The sequence below is a fragment of the Colossoma macropomum genome, unplaced genomic scaffold, assembly GCF_904425465.1.
Source record: "Colossoma macropomum unplaced genomic scaffold, Colossoma_macropomum, whole genome shotgun sequence".
Classification (NCBI taxonomy): domain Eukaryota; kingdom Metazoa; phylum Chordata; class Actinopteri; order Characiformes; family Serrasalmidae; genus Colossoma; species Colossoma macropomum.
Window position 1 is genome coordinate 2,255,939 of NW_023494790.1, and position 13,529 is coordinate 2,269,467.

General features: G+C 39.5%; 1 protein-coding gene across 1 annotated transcript in view; it reads right to left on the reverse strand.

Moving 5' to 3' along the window:
* The window catches only part of LOC118809003 (calcium-activated potassium channel subunit alpha-1-like), a 189,437-nt gene that overhangs the window by 132,434 nt on the left and 43,474 nt on the right, over positions 1–13,529 (reverse strand).

The window sequence follows — 13,529 nt, forward strand, 5'->3', positions numbered from 1 at the left end:
TCCTTTTGGTTTATGTGTGTATAAAAACGTAGCGTCAAAACAAAAGAAGAGCGAAGTAAGAACACCAATCAGAGCACAGCGGTCACTTAGTTTAGAGCTTGTTTTGACCTGTTGGTCATACCGACCCAGTGCAGCACACGGTTCAACATCAGTGCAGCAGCGTAAAATTTTGGGAGAGTCTATTCAACATAAATGATGAACTAACCTAACTTTGTGTAAACAGACCACAATATAGAAATATGTACACATATGCAGTTGTGACCGACGGGTCTTTATTCTGAATTTATACAAACACATTTCATTTTATAGTAAATAAGTTTAGGCTAGTTTATGTTTATGAACAGAGACCTACAGATGCAGTTTAGTAAAGGAAACTCATTTGTGAATCTGAGTTTAAAGTTTTTATTAAACTTAAACTTGCGAATAAATCTTAAACTGAAACTTTGCTTGTTCGCAAAAGGTTATTTCAGAGCCAATCGGCTCTACCTAAATTGTTCGCCTTCAGTGTTTTGTGCTTATGATAATTTTAATAGACATCAGCGTCACTAATTAATGACATTCTATTAAAAGACTGGTGTATCAAGAGTGAATGTGGTTAATGAAGAGTTAATGAAGCAGAGTCTTGTTACAAAAATGATAATAGGACATCAGAGTCATAATTAATCCTTTAGTACTTTCACTTTCAATACTTAAGCACATTTGAAGGCAAATACTTTAGTAGTTTTACTCAAGTGGAGGTCTAAAGGGAGGAACTTCTACTTTTACTGGAGTAATATTTTACCTTGGGTGTCTCTACTTTAACTCAAGTACATGGTTTGTGTACTTCGTCCACCATGGCAACAAGGCCAAAACTCATTCTAAAATGCCCCAATCACTGATGGAAAATGTTCTATTATTTGTAAATATTAATAAAATGCATCTCTTCACTCAGAAAATAGATACAAGCCCCTATTTCTCTACGTCTGCACAGTACAGCAACAGCAACATTCATCTGATATGATACGTCTGCACAGCGAGAAGTTGATACAGGTATAATTTTCTCATTTATGACTCCGTCGTGCGAATGGATCCTGGTTTGTTAGGAGCGTGTCTGAAGTAGAGGTAAACATTGTTAGGCTTTTTTGTCCAATACAGGAGTTTATTACATGCTGAAATGACTCACTTTCCTTCTTTCCAACTCTGATTAAACCTCACTCAACATCTCACGGTTCACACAGAGACCCTTCAGTGCAGAGCGAATTCAACAAGACTAAACAACAACCATATGAAATATCACTGCGCAAACATTATAGGACACATGGCCAAACAGAAATGGTTCAAAATAACTTGGAAAAAATCTGGTTACATTAACAAAGTAGGGGTTTCTGATTAAGTTGTAACCGACAATTATTTTCCACTTGTAATTACGAGTCAAAGAGATGCTAATGTGTGATTTTTAGGCCACTATTAATAATATGTACAATATCGCCTGAAGGCAGTACGTGTCCCGCAATAGAGAGACTGGAACTTCAGCTCTACTGTGTTTGAGCTCTATAGTTGACTTTAGCTTCATAGTACTTTAGGTCTTCTATACTTTAGCTTTATAGAATTTTAGCTTCATAGAACTTTAGTTTTTAGTACTTTAGTTTTTAAAGTTCTTTAGCTTCATAGTACTTTAGTTTTTAGTACTTTAGCTTTAAAGTACTTTAGTTTTTAGTACTTTAGCTTTAAAGTACTTTAGTTTTTAGTACTTTAGCTTTAAAGTACTTTAGCTTTAAAGTACTTTAGTTTTTAGTACTTTAGCTTCATAGTACTTTAGGTCTTATAGGCTTTATAGTCCTTTGGCTTTATAGCACCTTAGGTCTACTGTACTTTAGCTCTATGGTAGCTGTACTGTATTTTAGTTCTACTGTACTTTAGCTCCATGGTAGCTGCACTGCACCTTAGCTCTACTGCAGGTCTATTGTAATTTAGCTCTGCAATAGCTGTACGGTACTTTAGCTCTACTGTACTTTGATTCTATGGTAGCTGTTCTGTACTTCTGTGCTACTGTATTTTAGCTCTATGGAAGCTCTACTTTACTTTAGCTCTACCGTATTTTAGCTCTACTGTACTTTAGCTCTATGGTAGCTGTACAGTACTTTAGATCTACTGTAGGTCTACTGTACTTTAGCTCTACTTTATTGTAGCTCTATGGTAGCTGTACTTTACTTTAACTTTACTGTAGCTCTACTGTACTTTAGCTATATGGTAGCTGCACTGTACCTTAGCTCTACTGCAGGTCTACTGTAATTTAGCTCTGCAATAGCTGTTCTGTACTTCAGCTCTACTGTATTTTAGTTCTACTGTACTTTAGCTCTATGGAAGCTCTACTTTACTTAGCTCTACTGTACATTGGCTCTATGGTAACTGTACTGTACTTTATCTCTACTTCAGCTCCACTGTACTGTAGCTCTACTGCAGTTCTACTATACTTTAGCTCTACTGTAGCTCTACTGTACTGCTGCTCTGTTGTACACAATAGAGACTCCCAGACAGAGAGAGAGAGAGAGAGAGAGAGAGAGAGAGAGAGAGAGAGAGAGAGAGAGAGAGAGAGAGAGAGTGAGAGAGGGAGGAAGGGAGAGAGAAACAGAGAGTGAGAGAGACAGAGAGGGAGGAAGGAGGTGGGCGTTGTTTTGTTTTGTTGTTCTTAACTGAAGCAAATCTTGCAGCAGAATTTCTGCATCAAAGATGTTGATTTACAGTTAATCTGCACTAGATCAGTCCTGTTACAGCTACTGTTACTTCTGTTAGAGCGGTTCTGCTATTCTAACTGACCACTCCTTCCTCAAATACACAGTGGGCTCCAAACGTCCGAGACCACCAGTAAAAATGCTTCTGTTTTGTATTGCTTTGTAATTCAATACAATGTTTTTCATTACAAATTCTACCATCAGCATAACAATCTGAGTGAACAGTAGAATCTTAATCTAACATGATTTTCAGGATTATGTAGTGTTTGTCCCCCTTTTGCCTTAATGGCAGTTTGCACTCAATCTGGCACGACTCTGATCACTAACAGTGACAAACATCTCTGATCAGCAGAGCTTCAGTGGAAGAGAGAAGACCAGACTAGTCAGTGACACAAATCTGCTTCCATTTGAATAGTGAGCTCTAAACAGCTCTAAACATCTTCAATGTTTCTTCTTCATTTTACTTCTCATTTTCATTGTTTCGAATTCTAAAAATTCCTGTTGTTTATTTGCAGGAACAAATGAAAACAATCCTAGATTTTCAAAGTGGTCTCAGACTTTTGGACCCCACTGTCCATTTTTGTTAAAACTCTAAAACGCAAATATAAACAGGATCCAGAAATGCTGCCACCTTCTCTGGGCCCGAGCTCATTTAAAATGGACTGAGGTGAAGTGGAAAAGTGTCCTGTGGTCCGACGAATCAACATTTGATATTCTTTTTGGAAGTCATGGACGCTGTGTCCTCCGGGCTAAAGACCACTCAGCTTGTTATCAGTGCACAGTTCAAAAGCCAGTATTCATGATGGTATAGGGGGGCATTAGTGCACATGGCATGGGTGACGTGCTCATCTGTGAAGGTACCATTAATGCTGAATGATATATACATGTTTTGGTGACATATGCTGCCATCCAGATGACGTCTTTTTCAGTGAAGGCCTTAATTATTTCAGCAAGACAATGTCAAACCACATTCTGCATGTATTACAGCAGCATTGCTCCCTTATTAAAAGAGTCTGGGAGCTAAACTGACCTGCCTGCAGTCCAGATCTGTCACCACTGATAACATTTGGCACATTATGAAATGAAAAACATGACAAAAGAGATCCAGAACTGTTGATCAGCTGAAATTCTGTATCAAATCAGAATGAGAAACAATTTCACTTTCAGAGCTACAGCAGTGTCTCCTCAGTCCCCAAACGCTTACAGAGTGTTGTTAAAGAAGAGGTGATGAAACACAGTGGTAAACAGGCTCCCGTCCCAACTTTTTTGGAATGTGTTGTTGGCATCAAATTCAAAATGTGCACATATTTTTCAAAAAACAATCAAATTTCTCAGTTTCAACATCTGATTTGTTGTCTTTGTACTATTTTCAATTAAATACAGGATTTGAATGATTTGCACATCATTGCATTTTGTTTTTGCACAGCGTGCCAACTTTTTTGGAAATAGCGTTGTATTTCGCTGCTGTCGGAACAAAACCCTCTATCTCCAAAATGGTAACTTCACAGGAGAAGCAAAAAATATACTTTACTTTAATGTAAGTCAATGGAACCAGACTTTTTTCAGAGTAATTTTGGTCCGTCAAAAAATTTACACCATAATGTATTTATTTCTGCGATGGACTGGCGACCTGTCCAGGGTGTATCCTGCCTTCCGCCCAACGACAGCTGGGATAGGCTCCAGCACCCCACCGCGACCCAGAAGGATAAGCGGTTTAGATGATGGATGGATGGATGTATTTATTTAATCTACATAAAGATGTATGCAAAAGTTTGGACACCCCTGGTCAAATTCCATGTTTTGTAAATAAGTAACAAACATCCTCAAACATCTGAGACACACTTCTGTACATTTTAATGCACAATTACTAATTATTTGCTGAATTTAACATATTGAGGAAAAAACTACAGAACTTAAACCTTAGTTTGACAGTTCAATAAAGCAGAGTAGTTACTGAATAATAACTCCTAAGATCAGTACATTAACAATCGGTCTGCAGTTTAAAAGGGTTAAGAAATCCAAAGTATTTAAGTATCAAAAGTAAATACGCATTGTGGACACAACAACAAAAACACCTAACTGAATATATCAGTACTGATCTTCAGCACAAGCCAATGATAAAATGAATGAAACATTCCTGACATCTGAATAGAATGAAAAACAGTCGGTTGCCTGCTGAGGGTTTATATGTTTATCTGAGTTTAAATTAAATGCTCAGATTGTTTACATTTCGCTTTATTCTTTAAAACTATAGCCTTTTAACACTGTGCCAACCATCCCCATAACACACTGGGGCTGGTTGGCACAAGTGAACTCAGCCACGAATGCACTCATTTTTGTTTTAAGCTAAGCTAAAATGTTCAGCTTTCAATGCTGCTGGTTGGCTTCTTAACATACGGTGCAATCTTAAAAAAGACCTTCCAGGGTTCTTTAGTAAAGACAATGGTTCTATATAGAACCATGAACACTCAAAGAACTCTTTGCATGTTTAAAGTGTTCTCTGCCTGGTGAATTGGTTCTTCAGATTGATGGAAAATGTGTTGTACATGGTTCTATACAGCACCAGTGCTTCTTGTTTTGTGAGCTTGGCATTGTAAACAATAGCAGAACCCTGGTGCTATATAGAACTCTTTTCAAGAAGGTTCCATATAGAACCATATGTAACACATTCTCCATCAATCTGAAGAACCATTCCACCATTAAAGGAGAACGTTAATCATGCAAATGGTTCTCTGAGTGTTCATAGTTCTATATAGAACCATTGTCTTTACTAAATAACCCTTGAAGAACCATCTTTTTATGAGTGTATCTCTGGGACTATATGGCAGAGAGAGAAACAGCGCTAACCCACCCTGGCCCCCCACATTCACCATCAATCTGAAGAACCATTCCGCCATTAAAGGAGAACACGGTAAGCATGAAAATGGTTCTCTGAGTGTTCACAGTTTATAGAACCATTGACTTTACTACAGAACCCTTGAAGAACCATCTTTTTTATGAGTGTATCTCTGGGACTATATGGCAGAGAGCGAAACAGTGCCAACCCACCCTGCCCCCCTCCACTCTCCCCTCCTGAAGGACAGACAGGAGCAGATACGGCGTGCTCAGTATGAATGACTGATACGTATAGAAAGGTTACTAGGTGCTATGTGTATTATGCTAATGCCAATGTGTGGGTGCACATGCAGGCAAAGGCTCACATTCATCCATACGTGTAGGTGGGTCCATACGTATGTGTACGTATAGGTATATGTGTATGTGTGAGGACGTATGTGGGTGGACTGGTCAGTAATGTGGGCTGTACAGAACAAAAGGTCATGGTGGACAGTACAATCTCAGAGCCCAGAGCTTCTGCCAATTTCACACCACACAACTCAGCGGAGGTGAAGGCAACATGAGGTGGAATTAAAGCGACAGTGTGGTGAAAAATCACACTTACACAGTTTTCCTCTTTACTCTAAATGTAGTCGATCAGCCAAGATGTGTTTGGTGTCTTCTATAGTTTTACACTGGAGCTACAAGGCTAATGAAGCTAACAAGTGGGTGAAGCTTACAATGCACCAATTAGCATGGCGCTAACTGCAGGCCTAAAGCACCACAAACTCATCCCGAACTGTGTGGAGGTGTTCAGTGTCTCTAATAGACTTGATTATGTGGTTTCTGACACTGTATGAATCACTGTTATCAATAAACATGGACTAAAGTATGAACAAAACATTCAGGCCTCAGAACGACGGCTGCTACTCTGTTTAGCTAACAAAGTTAACCTCTTCAACCCCTCGGGACCACCGGTGGTTCCAAAACGCACTTTGTCATATTCTTCATAACTTTCATATTTCATAAGCTACAATCTAATGGTGGGGGTCGTATGAGAGCTGTAACTGTCTTCGTTCCAGTCAAATAGATGGGTGATGTAATTTTAAACCCTTATAATAAAAGAAGCTGAACTTTTCCACAAATCTGGGCTATAAACTATAAACAGATGGCGTCTCTTCAGTGATCTGCTCTGTAAACATTATTTTATAAAATAATACAAAGAGCGTCTAAGATTTTTGGCTTTCAGCAGTAAATTGTAAGCATATAGCAATATGTGTATCATAAAACACATGTTCTGTTAATTTGAGGGGAGCTTTTACAAAAAATAAATAAATAAAATTAAGTAAAAAATGTACATTAATTTCATGCAGTTACTGAATAATTTGCCTTACGATTTGGTCATGAAAATTCAGATGGACAAACCAGAAAATACCCTGGGGAATAAGAGGGTCCAAATAATGCAAAAAAAAAAGGTTTTGTAAAATAAAAGATTTTGACACTCTTAAAAAAACGGTTCTAAATTATTCTACATAGAACTCAAACTCAATGAACCATCTGAGAAAAATATTTGAGAAGAATACAGCCGAATATGAAACACTTAATTAGCAGTATTTCTTAAAATATACACATCACGTTCTGGAATTAACTCTTCAACTTGAACAGCACATCATAGAAGGTGTATTATATGGCCAAAGGTTTGTGGACATCTGCTTATCTAACGTTTTTTCCAAAATCAAGGGTGTTAAAAAGGAGTTCGACCACCTTTTCTGTGGTAACCATCTCTACTTTTCTGGCAAGGCTTTACACTAGATGTTGGAGCATTGCTGTGAGGATTTGATTGAGCATTAATGAGGTCAGGTAATGATGTTGGATGGTCAGTTCTGGATCACTCCAACTCATCCCAAAGGTACTGGATGGAGCTCCATCACTCCAGAGAACACAGCTCCACTGCTCCACAGCCCAATGCTGGGGGCTTTATACTCCTCTAGCCCACGCTGGGCACTGGACATGGTGGCCTTAGGATCATGTGTGGCTACTCCAGAGCGTCATATTCTACAGTCAATGCTTTTCTAGGGAGATTTTACAAGCTGTCTGTGTATTTGAACTCCTGTGTCAGCAGTGAGTGACCTTAATGCAGTGAGTCCACTAATAAGAAGGGGTGTCCACAAACATTTGGACATAGTGTGTTTTAAATTGAAGAGGAAAAATATCCGGGGTCTGGTGAGCTCAGGAAGAGAAAAGGTCAGATCTGTGTGTTCCTAACGTTAACAAATAACTGAAGTATTTGAACTGGGGTTGTTATAAGCTCTGAATTTCTAAATGACTGCAGTCTTAGCTGGTTATGATTCCATCTCAAATGCAGAGTGCTGGAGACTAATCAACTGAAACTGTGTCACTGTCCAGTTACCTACAGACTGTCTACGTACAGTCACACTCAGTCTGATTCAGCCATGCAGACCACATTTTTCTGCCTGTTTCTAAATAAAATATTTGACTCAAACTGGGCCTTTTTTAGACGAACACAGAGGGACAGATTTGCTGAGGGCCAAAAACTGGCGGCGCAAACTGAGAAACATCACTGTCCTTCACATGCACCTCACACACACACACACACACACACACACACACACACGCACACACACAGTTCCATCAGCAGAAACAGAGTAAAGAGAGCTGCTCCATTCTTCTGGAATATTCCTGTCAATGCTCTCTGGACTTATACAGCACTCTGTGAAACTCAGAGACCCTTTATTTGTTTCATCTATCAAAACAGCCATGAAGTACAAGTTATTCATTGTCAGGAGAGATTTCTAAGCAGATGTATATATAAGATAATCCACATGCATAAGGAAGGAGAAAGTTAAAAGAAAAAAAGTCATAAATTCTAAAACCCCTAACAACCACCTGGAAGACCTGGTTGACCCCAAAACTGCCCCCATCAGATAAACAGCACATCCACTTCCAAGGATCAAGAAAGTCAAGAAAAGTAAGGGAAAAAACAGGAATTTCCAAAACTGGAGTTCAAAAACTTAAAAAAAAAAAACAAACAAAAAAGAGAAAATGTGGCTCCTAACAACCACCTGGAAGACCTGGTAGACCCCAAAACTGCCCCCATCAGATAAACAGCACTTAAAGCTTTCATCTCTGAGAGAGAGGAGAAAATCAAGCTGCTTCAGATCTGAAAACATCCACAGGTGTTTCTGTCCATCCTTCCACTGTGAGAAGACGACTCAGCGCTGTGGGTCTGAAAGGATGTGTAGCTGATCAAGAAGAACCTCACTGAGAAAAGGAGACGGATACATCAAACAAAGAAGCTGAACGATGGACTGACCACCCCAGAGTCCAGACCTCAGCATCACTGAATGTGTTTGATTACTTCAGAAAATCATCAACCAGCTTCTAAGACTGAACTTTGGAGGTGTGTCTGATATTAGATTTAGCTGTTGAGGCTTCTGTGTCATTTTCTGTTTAAATATGTTGTCTGCTTTTTTCTTGAGGCTGAAAAATGAACAACTTTTTAATGTTGATTTTGACTGCAAATTAAATAAACACAGAAATGTTAGATGTGCTGAGAATAAAGAACTGAGCTGTAAATTAACATCCAGAATGTTGTTCTAACCGTCTGAGTGTTGGTCCCGTCATAAGGAGATCGCGAGTTCGGTCCCTGGTGATGCTACAGCCGTTTGTGTCCAGGAGTCCAAGAGAGCACAGTTGTCCTCGCTCTCTGGATGGGTATGATGCCCCCCCCCTTCTCCCCCCATCACTCAGCGTGATGCTCACCAGTACAGGCTAAATGACGTAACAGATCTGGCGGGTAGCGTTGTCCAATGACGCTGTATGAGCTGCAGTTCAAAAAGTTGCGGTGGCGCTTCACAGGACTTGGAGGAAGTCTGTGTTAGCTTTCACCCTCCTAGCGCCGGTGGTATTGTGATTATAGTGAGTCCTAACTAGTGGGTGGAATTGGACACGACTAAATTGGGGAGAGAAATTGGGGGAATCAAGTTCTACTAATATTAATATCCACAATGAAGTTCTAGTAAAATTTGGTTGTAATAAAATGAAGTTGTAATAAATCAAGTTGTAACAAAATTAACATCCTGGATGAAGTTATGATAAAATTAATATCCAGAACATACTAAAAATGAAATCTAGTGATCAGATCAGATCTTATCAAGGTATTCATGTTAATAAATAATTACTGTATATTATTTATCATTATTTCATTTAATAACTTCTTGATACAACCTCCTTATAAAAATACCTACTGGGGTTCAGCTTAGTATGTCAATCTACATTGTAATTATTAAGAAGACAAGTGATTTTAAACACACAGTGTATGTATGAGTGTTATATAGTAGACATTTTGGGCCACTTCTATTGGTCCATTTACCAAATGGGATATAATGTATATAATATAATGTAAAGAACAGCTGAAGTCTTTTTAAAATAAAAATAAGAAAAGAAACCTATAAAAATATGAGATAAATGTTTTGACAGTGTGGGCGGATATTTCTGAAGCTTCTTTACTGCAGGAGCCTGTACTGGGCTGGACAGGACGGATGAAGTCAGACCTGACGAGCTGTACAGTGACCTGCAGACAGTGAAACAGTGGCCCTGATGAGCTGCAGTGAGTGATGGAGAAGAACACGGTGAGTCTGTAAAATGATCTGAGAATGATTTCCTCACATTCCAGAGCCGTGTCACTATCCGTGTCACTAATTCGAGGCTACACGCTGGAGTGGAGCTGGAACAGGCTTCACATCGCCTCCCGAAACACACACACACACACATCTGCTGCTCTACCGTAAGCTGCTGTTACCATGGTTACAGACCGGGCCAGCTGAACGCGCGGCGAAGCAGCCGGACGTTAATTCTGCTGGAGAGGGCGGGTCACACAGACGCTGCAGAGTCCTCCTGTGTTCAGTGATGAGCTTCATTCATCTCACAGCAGCTGCAGCACAATTACAACCTCCTTACACAACAGCACACACACGCACACACACACACGCACACTCACGCACACACACTCACGCATGCATGCACAAGTGCACTTATGCATGCGTACATGTTCAAGCTCCTCTTCTGCCTGTTAGCTCTACGTGACGTCATGTTACCCCTACAGGCCCAGGAAACTTCAGCTGACGACTAACTGTCACGCAAATAACTGAGATTAATGAATCTTTTAATGATTTAATGCATTTTATGCCACAATTGTAGCAGAAGCCTAATAATACTGTAATAATAAGCAGATACATACATGCCCTGATATAGTAAAGCCATTTATTGAACACTAAACCTTGGAACATATAAATAAAAATGTTTTTAAATGCCTCCTATCCTGCATTTCTCTTGTATTTTTTTTTTTAAGTGCAAAACTAAAGAAGCAAATTTGCTTGTAATATGTCTGTAATACTTAACTGTGATTAATCGTTATTATTTTGTGTCGTTAATTGCTATTAATCGCATTTCTTCTATGTGCCGAAATTTTACGCTAAAAAACGTTTGTTTACATTTAGTTCAAACAGCTCTCACAATAAAAAAATATTTAAAAAAAAACATGAATTTTTCAGAGCTTAGATATTTACAAGGACAATATTCTGATCTATTTAAAGCCTCTACGGGTGGTCAATCGTTTAGTGAAGTAGCTCCCAGATTATGGAATAATCTCCTCGAGTGTATTCAGGTCGCCTCTTCTCTGTCTTTAAATCTCTGTGAAAGACAGGCTCGTTCTCACTGTGCTGTCAGTGTTCCCCTTGTACCTGAATGCAATGGCAGCCATGTCCTCTTCTCATTAATTGTGTACCTCCTGTTTAATGTCTTCTTTGATTGTACAGTGAGGGAAGGGCGCTATATCAATAAAAGTGATGGTGATGATGGTGATGATGGTGATGATGGTGCTTTAACCCTTTAAATGTTCTGCTCAACCATTTGATAGAGCACATTTTGAGTCACTATATATGCCACAAAGTGCCATCTCAAACGTTTGGTAGACGTGAGTACATTTTAAAAATTGTGGGGTCAAAAAAAACGAAAAAAAAAAACCCCACCAATTGTTTTTATTATTGCCGCAAATACAAAATATAAATTCCCTTGCTTTTTTCTTGGTGAGGCCATTAAAGGTTAAGCGTTTTTACAGGCTAGTAGTCCTGGATAGAGGACCTTTGAGCTGTGCATGTGAGAGTTTTTGACTGGCTGTTTAGTTGTATGGTTAAGTTGTTATTATTATTAATCATATTGTATTTTATATATTTAATCAGAGTCATAGCTTCAGCTGCTTTTCCCCTTTTCTGGATTTTAATATTTCATACTAAATGTTAAAACCTATCCAGTGTCGACCAGAGGAGGATGAGTTCCCCTTTTGAGTCTTGGTTCCTCTCAGTGTTTCTCTTAGGGAGTGTTTTCTTGCCACCGTTGCCGTTGGCGATGCTCATGGGGGTTCAGACCTGGATTTTTCTGTAAAGCTGCTTTGAGGCAACGCCTGTCGAAAAAGCGCTATATAAATAAACTTTGACTTGACTTGACTTGTTGATTTTCTACATTGGGAGAACACGATTCACACCCAGCGCAGGGAATTACTTGTTGGGCTTGCCATATTATGCTCCTGACAATCTAATTATGCCCTTCAGGCACTGTGTGTGAGTTCATTTGAGCCTTTCTATAATAAAAATAATGTGTATGAAATCTCAAATTGTAATAATGATGACAAGTTCATATGTGACTTTTTTGTAAGGGAAGGGTTAAAAATGAACCGTCTGCATGCATAAATGCATAAATATGAAAATATCATTGCTGTCCAAAGCAAACCAAACATTTCCAGAATAGTAACCTCACAGGAGAGGAGAAAAATGTGCTTTAACTTCAGTGTAAGTTAGTGTCACTCGCTGCACAGCCGGCAGTTCGTTCTCCAGCTCCACACACTAAATTCCCAAACTGTCATCACCACTGAGCAGCTTTTCAGTCGGCAGCTGAGACAGAAGAACAGCTAAACAACCTGGAATCAGCCAGAAATGAACCCAATACCACTCGCCAAACGTGTAGTCTGATCTTCAGTCTGACCAAATCAGACTGAGCCATAAAACTGCCACAATATCAAGTTCAGCTCAGTTTTGTCAGTTTTTGCCAGATCAGTATTAATGTTGTTTTGTTCCAGCCAGTCTGTAAAGCATCTTACAGCCCACTTAGTTTGGCGAATGGTGTTGGGTTCATTTCTGGCTGATTCCAGGTTGTTTAGCTGTTCTTCTGTCACAGCTGCCGACTGAAAAGCTGCTCAGTGGTGACGACAGTTTGGGAATTTAGTGTCGTCTCATCTTCAGAGTCTGACCAAATCGGCTGTCGGTCAAATGTGATCTTAAAAGTGTCCGTTTTCTGTTTGTGGCAAAGTAAGAAGTAAAAACGTTCAAATGTCTTGAGCGTCTACTACAGCTGTCAAAGTCGTTGCTTAGCAACGGCATCTCAGCGGAGTGATACAGTGTTGGCGAATAAAATGTGATGTTATGGTAAAATAACAGCACGGTTAGAACGCTTCTCAACCAATCAGCTTGCATGGCCGAAACTAACTGTATCAAAATTAGAGATAAGTTTTTCTTTGGACAGCGACGATAAGCTAGCTGTAATAATCAGAATGAACTCGTAACACAGCAGGTCAGCAGTTTGTCTCAGTTAACGCCTCTTGTGATCCTCAAACTGCCCCGGCAACAGGCCCAACACCATGGCAACCACTTTCAGTGGAGGTAAATGTAAACACTGTTTAATGCACAGACTGGAGATCCAGGCTTTATTTTCCTGTGTCCTTGGTGACCTGGACTGACCTCACCTCACACTCACTCACAAAAACACACACATAAACACCAGGGAAGCACTGAAATTCCAGCCACTGGAGGAGAATAAATAAAGAATAAATAGGCCAACAACTGTCAGAGTATAAAGGCTGCGATCATGTGCACTGAATGACAGGAATGGGTGACTTTCGAAACCGGTTCTATCAGGCTCGCCGGCGGGCCC